Source organism: Leptidea sinapis, chromosome 47, assembly GCF_905404315.1.
Source record: "Leptidea sinapis chromosome 47, ilLepSina1.1, whole genome shotgun sequence".
Taxonomy (NCBI): Eukaryota; Metazoa; Arthropoda; class Insecta; order Lepidoptera; family Pieridae; genus Leptidea; species Leptidea sinapis.
The window spans coordinates 1,368,223-1,380,636 of record NC_066311.1 but is presented as its reverse complement, the minus strand read 5'-3'; positions in this window follow the sequence as shown (position 1 = coordinate 1,380,636).

The following is a 12,414-nucleotide window of genomic DNA, read 5'->3' as shown; positions in this document are numbered from 1 at the left end:
GCTCCCTGGCTTAGATAATTTATACGTAGAGATAGAAATACATTTCGTGTATGTAAGATATAGCTGTCATGCACATTAGAGTAATAAACCTAGCCTATTTTTAAGTTTTAATTTTTGTTTTGTTTAGTTTTAAAACGGTAAAAAAAAGTCACGCAATGGTCCACTTTGTTCTTTCTTTCTTTTGGCAAAATTTATTTTATAATGTTTCGGATATAGTTATGTTTTAAATTTTATAGTTAAAAAATAATATATATAAACATCATATCCGTATGCTGAACATAGAGTGGGAAATATATTACCTAGTGGAGACTTAAAATCTTATATCTCAAGGTGACGAGCGCAATTGTAGTGTCGCTCAGAATTTTTGAGTGTCTCAAGAATCCTGAGCGGCACTGCATTATCATGGGCGTATCAATTGTCAGCTGAACGTCATGCTCGTTTCGTCCCTACTGTCATAAAAAATTGAGTAAAATGAACCTTATTAAATATTTTTTAATTCATTTAGATCAAAAAATCTTTATGTTTTTTATTACACAAAACATGTGATGTAACGAACTTGTTTGTTTTTTAAACTTGTAACACGACAGCATATCATAATAAACCTCTCAATGATATAATGACCGCTTGTTAAGCCGTCAACGACATCAAACATAGTCCCTGGAGACTCCATAAACCTATTTGGCAATGTTCGTATTTGCAATAACTGTTATTAGTAAATAAATATTTTTCCCTCGTGTTTGCTTTGCTCTTAGATCGTGGCGTCCTGCCCAATTATTGGCCGGTGTTACCAAATACAATTTCTCCCTTCTTATTTGTAATTACTTTTGTTCAGTTCCGATTTATGAGTCATTGACAAATGTCTCGCTGTTATTACTACGATTAATTAGTAGCATCAGCAAAGTATTTAATTGACTCAGTGTTTTTTTGAGTGGAATTTAGATTTAATGTTGTTTACAATCTAATGTTCGTTTCTTCAAAATTGCAAATCTCCGAAAGTTCTTTACTGATATTTGAAACGTTTACACGACATTTATATAGGAACAGGTTTTACAGAAAAATAATGTAAGTTACGCGAAATAGCTAATAGTTTAATTCCTTTCCACTTGGCCCGTGGGGCCCAGGGACGCGAAGAATGTGCAAAGTACTATCTTCTCGCCTCAATAAGGCTAATGTTAACCCAAGCACCTGCAGCTATTTCGGTCAACGGATCAGCCTAGCTATCCAACGGGAAAATGCTGCCAGTATTCTTGGTACACTTCCCCGTAATTATTGTTTTAATTTAATGTAATCATAGTATTGTGAATATAGTTATAAGATTTATGTTGTTTGAATAAATGTAACTTGTGTGTAAATGTAACTGTCTTTCCTTTCTTGAAATATAGAGTTGGGAATTGGCTGATGAAGACATCATACTCGTTAACGGGCGCTACTTGGGGTGACTGGTCGATACTGTCAGCGCAATTTCCCTGTTTTTATTTTTAATGAAATTCTTTAAAACTAGTTCTTCAAAACTATTTACTATTTTTTATTTTACTTTTTTTTTAGCTTACCTTAGTAAGTTTCGATTTTGGTTTGGGCATAAACGTCACAGTATTTCTGCTTTATCACTTTTGTATAATGCTGTAAATGTTGTTTTAAAGAGTGACAATTAGTTGTTCGCTAATTAATAATGACTAAATTAAGTTAAAACTGTAAAATTTTTACATGTTTCTGATTAAGTTATTTTTCACAGAGTTCGAAAGGACGCACTATCCGGACGTGTTTGCGCGGGAACGACTGGCCGAAAAGATTGGATTGCCTGAGGCACGTATCCAGGTAAAATAAACTCCAGTTTACAACGCGGTAAGGTGGCTATGACGCTCTGTCTATAGCTCGGTCGATTACCACAGATAATAAAGTCAGTTTTACTACCCGATAACGTGGCTATGACGTAAAAGGCTTACCATAATCAACAAACTCCATTTGACAACAGGGTAAGTTGACTACGACTCTCTGTCACTTACTACAGATACTTTGTGGCAAATATGAGTATTGAAGTATAGTAATCCCCAAAAATTGACAATGCACTGGAATCTTGTGGTATTGACCTCTGAATGCAATCGTATATTACTTAATATAATTAAGAATAATACGTTACTCTAAACGAATCTTATATTTAAGAATATATATACTAGTAGTAGTAATTATATACTAGTAATAATGCAGGATTACCTATATATTTTCATTTAAAAATATAGAGTGTCAATAAACTTTCGTACGTCATTTATAATATCAGTGTTATTGATGAACTTCATTGGATTAATCATATCATAAGCTTGATGGTTAAATAAATAAAAATCAATTTCACTAAATAAAAATCTAAAATCTTGTGCATTAAAATCAAAGTTAATTCACAGCTTCAATAAAATGTTCGGTCTGCTTTATTAAAAGCGGGCCGTGAATGCATAAGGGCCTGTTTACACTGCGTGTTTATATAGGATCGGGCCGCATGTAGATGCGTCTTTAGCAAACAGGCTAAAAAAACAAGGGCTACATTATAATTTATAAGCGAACATGGGTAAATATATATGTATGTATTACATACGTTCTGTAAATATATGGCTATTGGGAATATGGAAATTGAAATTTTGCCTCGCGCTCTTGTTGTTTTGTTTTAGGGGTAAAATACTGCAACATATTGGGGTGAATCATGTTAGTACATAAACGAACTAGCCTATAAGATGATTTAAAAATGAATAGGCATATCATACATAGGAAAATTTAATGTAAAGCTATTGGGGATGAAGTTATTAACTAAATTTTAACCTATGATCTAATCAATTTGCTTGTCTTGGGCTAAAATAATGGAACATAAATAGGTGTATGTGAACTCCGATTGAACAACGTTCAAATAGATTAGTAAGCTGAACCCACACCAAATATTTCGATATTGACCAACCAGTTACTACTTAACAATAAATTTCGAATCGAGAATAAAAGTATACTGTGTCTTCTGCATATAAATGATGTGTTGGACGCGTCCAACATACATTGCTATACAGATGACAGCACTGGTGATGCCGTATACACGGGCTATGCAAGTCTTTCTCGGGAAATCGTCGACTAGTGCCGGGAGAAACTTGTGTCTTCTATCGAGGCCTCTCTTGAGAAGGAATGGGATGAAATGAACCTTGTTCAATTTAGCCCCCAGAAGACTTAAGTTTGCGCAATAACCAAGAAAAAACCGTTAAAAAATTATAAGGTAGTGTAGTATAAAAACACGATGATCGAAATGAAAAATAACTCACCTCGAAGGGGTTTTTTAATCAAGTAGTATTTAATATCTAACATTCCGTCTAAATTTTATTATACACTGTTCAATTCAATCTAACTTCCCATGCAATAGATTTAATCGAAGAATTCCTATATTTAAAAATATTTTTAATATACCACGAGTTAAAACATTTCTATAAGAAAGATCTTACAAGAAACACATCTCATATTAAAAAAGTCATTCAACTTCAACCAACACACAAAAATCGTCGAAGCATTAAAAACACTTGTGTCATTTAGCCGACACTAAATGCTGCCAACAGTTTAAAAGATCATTTTTCACCGAGGTTGCCAACTTTAAAAACATTTTAATGCAATTTGCGTTACAGACATTAGAGGAGCGTTAAGTGTTGCAAGATAAATTAAATTTATCTATTTTAATGGATAGCATGTGTGGGGTAAATAGATACAAATCCAAGATATTAAAAAATAATATATAAATACCGTTCTTATATATAGATATTATAGAACATCGTTGCATTTTTACAAATACTATTTTTTGAATGTTAAATTAAGTGCTTAATTTATATTTATTATAATAGTCAAAATTAAGTATAGATATATTTATATCTATACAAAAATTCGAAAGCAAAATACGCGTAGGAAGGATTCCAAATTTTTTGCAGAATTACAAGTTCTTTGACTAAAACATTAACTCGAAAGCGTATGTAGGGAAACATATACCGATGTATACTTTTGCATACGCTTTTAAGGACGCCTCCGTGAGTGAAATAAAAATGGCGTCGACATTGTTTTCAGCGGGAAAGCGAGGCTAAGCTCTTACATTAACCTCTTGTCGTCGACTGTTAGTTAACATTCGTGACGTCACTTCAGGCACGGTCACCGACTATTTAGGGCTGCCATGCTTGATGTTACATAGCGCGTCTTTAAGGCTTTTAAATGACTTCGACGAAATTGAAATATTAGTTTTAATTAGTGTAATTATAGGACGCAATAGGTATTAATTAACTAGAAGAGTTTAGTTTGAGAAATCGTAGAAAATATTAAAAATTAAGTAGCCTAAAGTGATGTTTTTCCTTGCTTTTAAGTAAGTTTGTTTTTTCTTGTTTGTAAGACTAGGAATACGCAAAAGAATACAGAATAAATTTGGTGTTATAGACACTAAAAATTATAGTTGAATAAACAGAAAAGTATATGTTAAATTACAGATAAAAATGGTTTTTACTACAACAACGAAAATAAATGGAAACCTGAAGTTATTACACAATTTTCCGATACAACCTTTTACGTAAATTGTTAGCTAGAAGCGATTTGCTCCGTTAAATTGAATAGCGTAAAAAGTTCAGATTTTGTGAACCTTAGAATTCGCTTGGTATTTAGCGAATTAATTTGATATTTCAATCATACCAACGCACTAAATTTATTACTTCTGAGCACAATAGACCAGAAAAGAGGCTGAATGGTGAAACAGAAACCCACATTACGTTGGTTCGGACTCTCTAGTTAATCAGCTGTTATATTTGACTGTGTTCAGCGCAATTCTCTAAGAATTGCCGGGATCAAGTACTACCAAACTGTACAATGAACTTCTTTTAAAGAGTATATTAAAGTCAATACTATGTTTGTAAAAAGCGTATATAACCTGAAAGTCAACGCTGTATTGACTCGTCTTCCTCTCACAAGAGATGATCACTTACTTAGCGTCTCTGTTTTTTATAAAAAAAAAATGTATTGTAAGTCTGATTTTCGTTTAAAAGATCATATCAAATCTACAAAAAATTACTTTATTCATGTAGGTCAAGCAAATTACACTTATGAATGTCAAGTCTTCTTTCTTTTTACATTTACTGTTACTTCGGAAAAGGTTGAGCTTTAATGAGATGAAGTGGCTAGAAACTCATTGCCACTCTATTTAAAGCAACATTTACAGCTTTATCGTTTTACAAATCATTTCAACTACAATATAATATATTTGTAATGTGATGCAACAAAAATACTCAAAACGTCAAATAAATGCCTTACACGAATAAGTCAAAAATGCAAATGTAAATTAATACGTAAAAACTAGAGTTACTGAGTAAGAAGATCTTTTTAATTCATCAATATTTTTTTCCGACTATTCGTCTGAATACTGAGAGCAGTAACATTATCACTTTATTGTTCACAAAACACTGCGAAATGTAAAGTATTAGAATTTCAAATATTGTTCAGAATGACCAAAATAATATTCACCCCACGAGGGTTTGTATCGATCCTGCAGCCTATAGGAAACGCGGGGTGGTAAGTTCCTGTAAAGAGGGGTGTGTTTTGAAAAATTGGCACCCACAGAGCCTTTAGCGAGCGACATGCAGAAATCAACTTTATTCCATTGATTTTGGGTGCATATTTAAATTATTGATTTAAACTGTTTGATGGATTTTAGCGTCTCTTCTATATAGACCCATGTAAATGAATTTTGTGTTAGAATGACGATTCTATTTATTTCGAACAGCAATCAATAGTTGGAATTGCGGATATTAAAATTAAACATTGTTTACGCCGATTAAAGAGAAAGTCTAGTTTTGGTAATTACATTATACAAAATTAATTTTTAAATAACAAAATGTAATACATATTCAAAAAAAACTTACCTGCGTCATTAATTAGATTTAATCTTTTTATGTTTACGGCATGAAATTTGTCTATGGAAGTAAATCCAATATTTCGAAAATAGAACGCAACTATTAAAACACTAATAAAATAAGGTCGTAAATTGTTGTGGCTTAGCGGGCATATAACAGAATTATGGCAAATCTCATTTAGTAAACCCAGCTAACATTATTTTGTCCCGACTATAGGGTAACAATTTACACCGACAGAGGCGGGAAACTGTCATTGCTAACAGTTGGAAATTATTGTCGTTCGCATTGAAAAATATTTGGATTGTATATACAGTTTTAGGTAAGCTTTTAATCGAAATTTGTTAGTACTGAAATGGTTAGTAACCCTGAGCTAGAGGTCCTGGGTTCGAATCCCGGTAGGTGCAATCATTTATATTATGATGAATATGGATGTTTGTTTCCGAATCATGGATGTTTATATGTATTTATGTATGTTTAATATATCGTTGTCTTGTACCCTATGCAACTATGCCTAGTTTGGGGCAAGATAATTTGTGTAAGAGTATCAATATTAAATATCAAAATGTGAATCATTTAAAAAAAAATATATATAAAAAAAAATTAATCGATCCTCAGTATGCATTTAAATGTCAATCTCAATTTGCAAATCAGTAATGTAATAGTTGAGACCGCTTCACGAAAAATAAATGCATAATATGTACAAAATCTTTATGATAGCCTAATACATTTCAGTTTTATTAAAGAAATGCCCTTTCTTTTTCATGTTACTACATAACCGCTTCTGCGTGGATTTTCGGAGGGTTCAAATAAAATATTGTGGGCCACTCGCGATTTTCGGAGGTTCATGGCAATAATATTTTGACATATTACCTCCGAGTTCCCTATTACAATTTTGTGAGGGCTTTTGCTTTTTTATATATTGCAGGAATAAAGACGCTCTGTTTGAAATACTTGCCGTAGCATAAAGTTATTTATATTAAACAAGATTAAAAGGTCTAGCAACATCAAAGCTTAGATCATTTATACGTCTAGATAGACTGTGATAGCTTCGAGAAAATACCGAAAAAAAATTGAGATTGACAGTTAACCTCTATTTTGAGCAATGTACGCACACTAACATTAAGTGACATACAAAACGCGAGTGTAAGACATGCACATCACGCACACTAAACTAATAAACCTGGCCTGTTTTTTTCGGTTAATAGCAAGAGACTCTATCTAGACGTATAAATTATCTATCAAAGGAATTATAAGTGATAAAAAGTGTTTTTTTTTAATGTAAACCAAAAACGCACAAGTCATATAGTTTTGTCTAGGTTGTTGTTATAGGTGAATCATATAGGTTAGTAAGTCATAGTTATATATAGTGCGGAAGGTAATTCTGATAAGAATCTGGTTAACAAATGATTATAAAAATCAGTGATTATTTTAATCAAAATGACTTCTCGTGAATTTCTTTTAAATGAGTGAAAATCGAATCCAGTCCGCGCGATTAGAGTTTCGTTTGAATCAGAATTAATTATCGGTTAAATCAGTTTCCAACTCCACATTGTAGTTACGAGAGATCTGTTTTGCTTCATGCAATTCTTTGCTAAATTTAACTAATTCAATGTCTGTATTAACGATTTTGTGTTGATTTTGTAATAAATAATATGTACCTTAGGGTTGCGTACAAGTTTAAATTAAATAACTTAAACGAAACTAAAAGTTTTAATAAATTACACCCTTCAGAAGAAACATTGGCAGTAAGTATTCCATTCAAACTGTGTTCTCCTGAGTTGTAAACCCTAGATTTTTTTTTAAATTTACTGTCGCAAGTGCTAGTTTATATCAGTGCTTAAAACGGCTTTCACCAAATGGGTTGCAAATAGAAGCCAACTATACAGATCTGGCAACAATATCTGGAAAATTTTTAATTTTCTGACAATTTGGTTTCGATTCGTTAAGTTTTTGAGAGAAACCTTGACTTTTGTGTTTTCAACTCGGGATTTTTAGTCAGAGCTGCAGTTCTACTTATCGTCTTTGTAAACCCGACCACGTCAGCGCGACATTGTAAATTAAATTATATTTTTTCTAGAATTATTAAATCTATGTAAACTCCTCAGCTAATGTTACCTATTAATGCTACACAAGCGTGCCCACACACAAGCGTAATAAAAGTATGATAAACAGAAGTATTTTAAATAGTTGAGCATATATTTAAAAACGCGGGAAAGCAGACGCCATGTTGAAGCGTCTGTCGGAAGTGCAGCGCACGTGAACGTCACTTCCGGAGGCGCGTTCCGTTTCAAACAGTTCAATGTCACAATATTGTATTTCTATTTGCAATATTGGAATAAATATGATAAATCTTTAGTAGCAAAACTATATTATATATCTAGATTTCTTATAGATAAATTATTCTTTACAATTGCCATGTTATGTTATGTGTATAATACCTACGTACATTTACAATCATACAATTTAAATGAGATTTTCTAAAAGAAGCACCGTTTGTAAAATGACGGTTGCACATATCTATAGTTTTTTTATGTTAGTGTTACTGAACAGTTAGTCGACGTTATATATTCAGCGGCGCTATCTGATCGTAACACATTAGAAAACGACGACTCCAATCCCATTTCTCTGCGCCTGTCTTAAGATATAATGTCATGTAAACCCTAAATGAAATGCTCGCAAAATACCTTTATTTATTTAAGGTGTGTGTGGATTGATGCATCTACTGTACTCAATTACTTTTGTTTTGTTTTAATTAACGCTGACTTTTTTGCGTAACTCTTGTAAGAAATTGACTATTAGACGTTTAAGTATTTTTGTTCCATCACTTTACATATGTAATATCACAGAATATAGAAATATATTGTAACTGAAAATATTTGTAAAAAAATGAAGGTGTAAATGTTGACTTACGAGTGGCAGTAAATGTTAAAAGAAAAGTAAACTTTTGACATTCTTTTCTTCTTTTTTTGAATAAAATGATTTATTGAATAAGATGCCTTATTAATAACACATAGTTTTAATATCTGTATGTATGTCCAGGTGTGGTTTTCGAATCGTCGCGCGAAATGGCGGCGCGAGGAAAAGCTTCGGAGTCAACGACGCGACGCACCCGCCTCCCCTCCCGCGCCCCCCACCCGCCTGCCTCTCAATGGAGGCTTTAACTCCATGTACAGTCCGATTCCGCAGCCGATTGCTACAATGGGCGATACCTATAGGTAAGTAATCTATACTTATAATAAAACTTACCTGATTGACGGGTGTAGGAACATTGTACATGAAAGATATTTGAGAAAGCCATTATATATGGCGATCTGTCAGTGCGATTGTTCCCGTATATTACTTCAAAAATGAACGCCCATCGTTAAAGTAAAATCTAACTCGTAAGTGATTAAGTATTTATTTCAATGATTTTAGAAATAATTCAGGTTAATGTGGGAGGCTCCTTTGCACAGGATGCCGGCTAGATAATGGGTACCACCACGGCGCCTATTTCTGCCGTGAACCAGTAATGTGTAAACATTACTGTGTTTCGGTCTGAAGGGCGCCGTAGCTAGTGAAATTACTGGGCAAATGAGACTTAACATCTTATGTCTCAAGGTGACGAGCGCAATTGTAGTGCCACTCAGAATTTTTGGGCTTTTCAAGAATCCGGAGCGGCACTGCATTGTAATGGGCAGGGCGTACCAATTACCATCAGCTGAACATCCTGCTAGTCTCGTCCCGTATTTTCATAAAAAAAATACAATATTGTGAAAAAATCACAACGGCAAATTACATTCGTATTACACAAAGTAAATAAAAAATAATAAGTTGGTAAATAACCTAGTAGGTGATGCATACCACACATAATATATTACTATAAAATATTTTATCAAAATTTTTTGGTACCTACAATGTCAACATTCTAATACTTAATGTTTACTAATCAAACCAACTAAATAATATAAACATACTTATCTAATGCTTATCCACTTAAGTAACATTAAATACCTGCTCTAAAATTTCTTATTTGTGCCGTAGCAATACTTCTCTAATTGTATTACTTACCTAAGCAACGTTATCATCATCCTGGGCTTAAATTAAAGCAAAATATTGATAAAATTTATTAAATAATATTCAGTGGGTAATCTAGCCTTACCATTATAATATTCATGATTTTATCGAAGATAAACTATTATTACTTAATCTAAAAACGTTACTACAAATTTTATGTGTGTAATATAAAACACTGCATAATGCCAAACAATTGTAGTCTAACCTGTTATTTTCATATATTGTAATCATTCATGTTTAACAAAAATCAATTGAGAACAGCTATAGTATCATTATTTTATCAATAACGACTAATGCAATTAAAAACGTGTCTGAAACTTACACAAAGAGATAAGACGACCGTAACGCCATCTATTATCGGATGGCAGAACAAGTCTGCTAATGCGAGAAGTCGAGCGGCAAAGATCGCGGCTCCTTGCGTTTCCCGCCACTGCACCGAGACGCTCCGAAGTTTGCCGCCGAAGGTCGTCTTTCCACTTGGATTGATTTTTAATAGTGAACCTACGGGTTTAAGCTTTTGTCAGAGCAAATTAACTTAGTGAGACGAGAAACTCCCACTTTAGTTCAGTCTACAGAATGAATTGATTTGCGCTTTTTGTTAAACGTCGACCTTATTAAAATTTAATTTAGGGCAATTTTTATTAAAGTAAAGGATTTCAGATAATTTAGTAGCAATGTTTACTTGTGTCATATTTACACATTAGGAGCATACCACACCTACTCGATTTGAGTAATTAGTTTGATTGACTGTTTATCATAAATAATCATTAAGAGCAAAATTCAAAGAAATGAACATCTTGACTGTTGCTTCTCAATATATTCTTTATAATGTAATGTATATTCATAGGCACATAAGTGAATTTGCCAGAAACTGTAATAACCACAACACACCAACATGTTAACACCAGGAACAGACATAAACTTATGATGCCTACTACTCGGCTAAGTCGAGTTAGTAAGTCTTTTGTGGGGCGATGTATATATGCTTTTACAACAAGATCCCAGAAAATGTTCAAAACAAAAGTATTACGTTATTCAAAAGAATTGTTAAAAAACGTTTGTGTGGTAAAGGTTACTATAACATAAATGGCATTCTTAATGATACCACAGATTGGGAATGGAGTGACCGCCCTCAGGCTATTAAATAATAAGTTTAATTGTACAATATTACTTTGTAAACATATTTTTTCGTTAGATAAAAAAAGCCCGCTGAGTTTGTTGCGCCCATTCTTCTCAGGTCTGAGGCATTCATTTTGGAATGGGTGGTAGTTTTTGACTTTCAATAAGTGATGTCACATCCTATTTTGAAAAAAAATATTTGAATTATAATTTAAAATTTATTTTCTATTAGAAAGTGATAAGACTCTTAACTTTTTAATAAAAATTCAAAACATAGCTGGACTAATAAAATGAAATATCATTCCGTGTCCAATGTATTGACAGTGCAATTTCCGACAGTTCAATGTCGGGAGGGTTGACGTCTTCGTGTCTTCAGCAACGAGAAGGTGGCTACCCCTACATGTTTGGCGATGTATTAGGAAGCAGTGGCTACTCCAGAGCACCAGCAGCTCATCAGCAGCACGCAGCTTATTCCCAGCCACAAGGACCTGGTAGTACAGGTAAGCACTCAATATTCTATGAGCGCAATTTACATTATTGTATTCTTTAGTGGAATTTTGTTTTGGACATTTCTTAAGTTTGAAAAGATGTGGATAATCAATATTAGGTAAGGGGGCGACATTTTATCGTAATTTATTAGTTAGTGACAATACTAAGACTGTTGTGCAAGATATTTACAGTATTAACCTTAATAAAATTATGTTTTTCGAGCGCAATACGTTTATGTGTATCGAGCAAAGACTTACGAATATTGCAGTCGAAATATTCCATTAATACTCTAATTTAAACTGCTATCAAACCACAGTTCGTAAATGTCAAGATTAATGTCATCAAGTACACATTACACACAATTTTACCTATTCTGTGTTACGCATGTAGTCGTTATGACTAGATAGGTATAATAAATGTGTCGGTGAATTTCAAATATACAAAGAACACTTAATAATTTATATACTACTATATTATAATTAGGATATGTTCACGATGTCATACAAAGTGTCCACCCATAAAAAGTTGTTACGCATAAGACCTATAGTCGTCTGTAGAGCTGAATTCAGTAATGGAATTTTTCAAAGAATGTTTCATGCCTTTGTTAGAAAATATTACGGAATCCGCGAAATCAGACCTTGAAAATATTTACCAACTTCGTAATAAAATGTAAAAAACGCTGAGTCAAGAGCTGGGGGTGTCTGGCTCACAAGACCGCGACATGACGGGGAAACAAAAAATAAAAGAAAAAGCGGGAAAAATGGAAGTTCGAGCCCCGATTCGGTTTGCCGTTGTCTGTTCCTTACAAATGGCTTTTAAATTGATTTTGAATATAGAATGCTTTGTTAAAAACATTGAA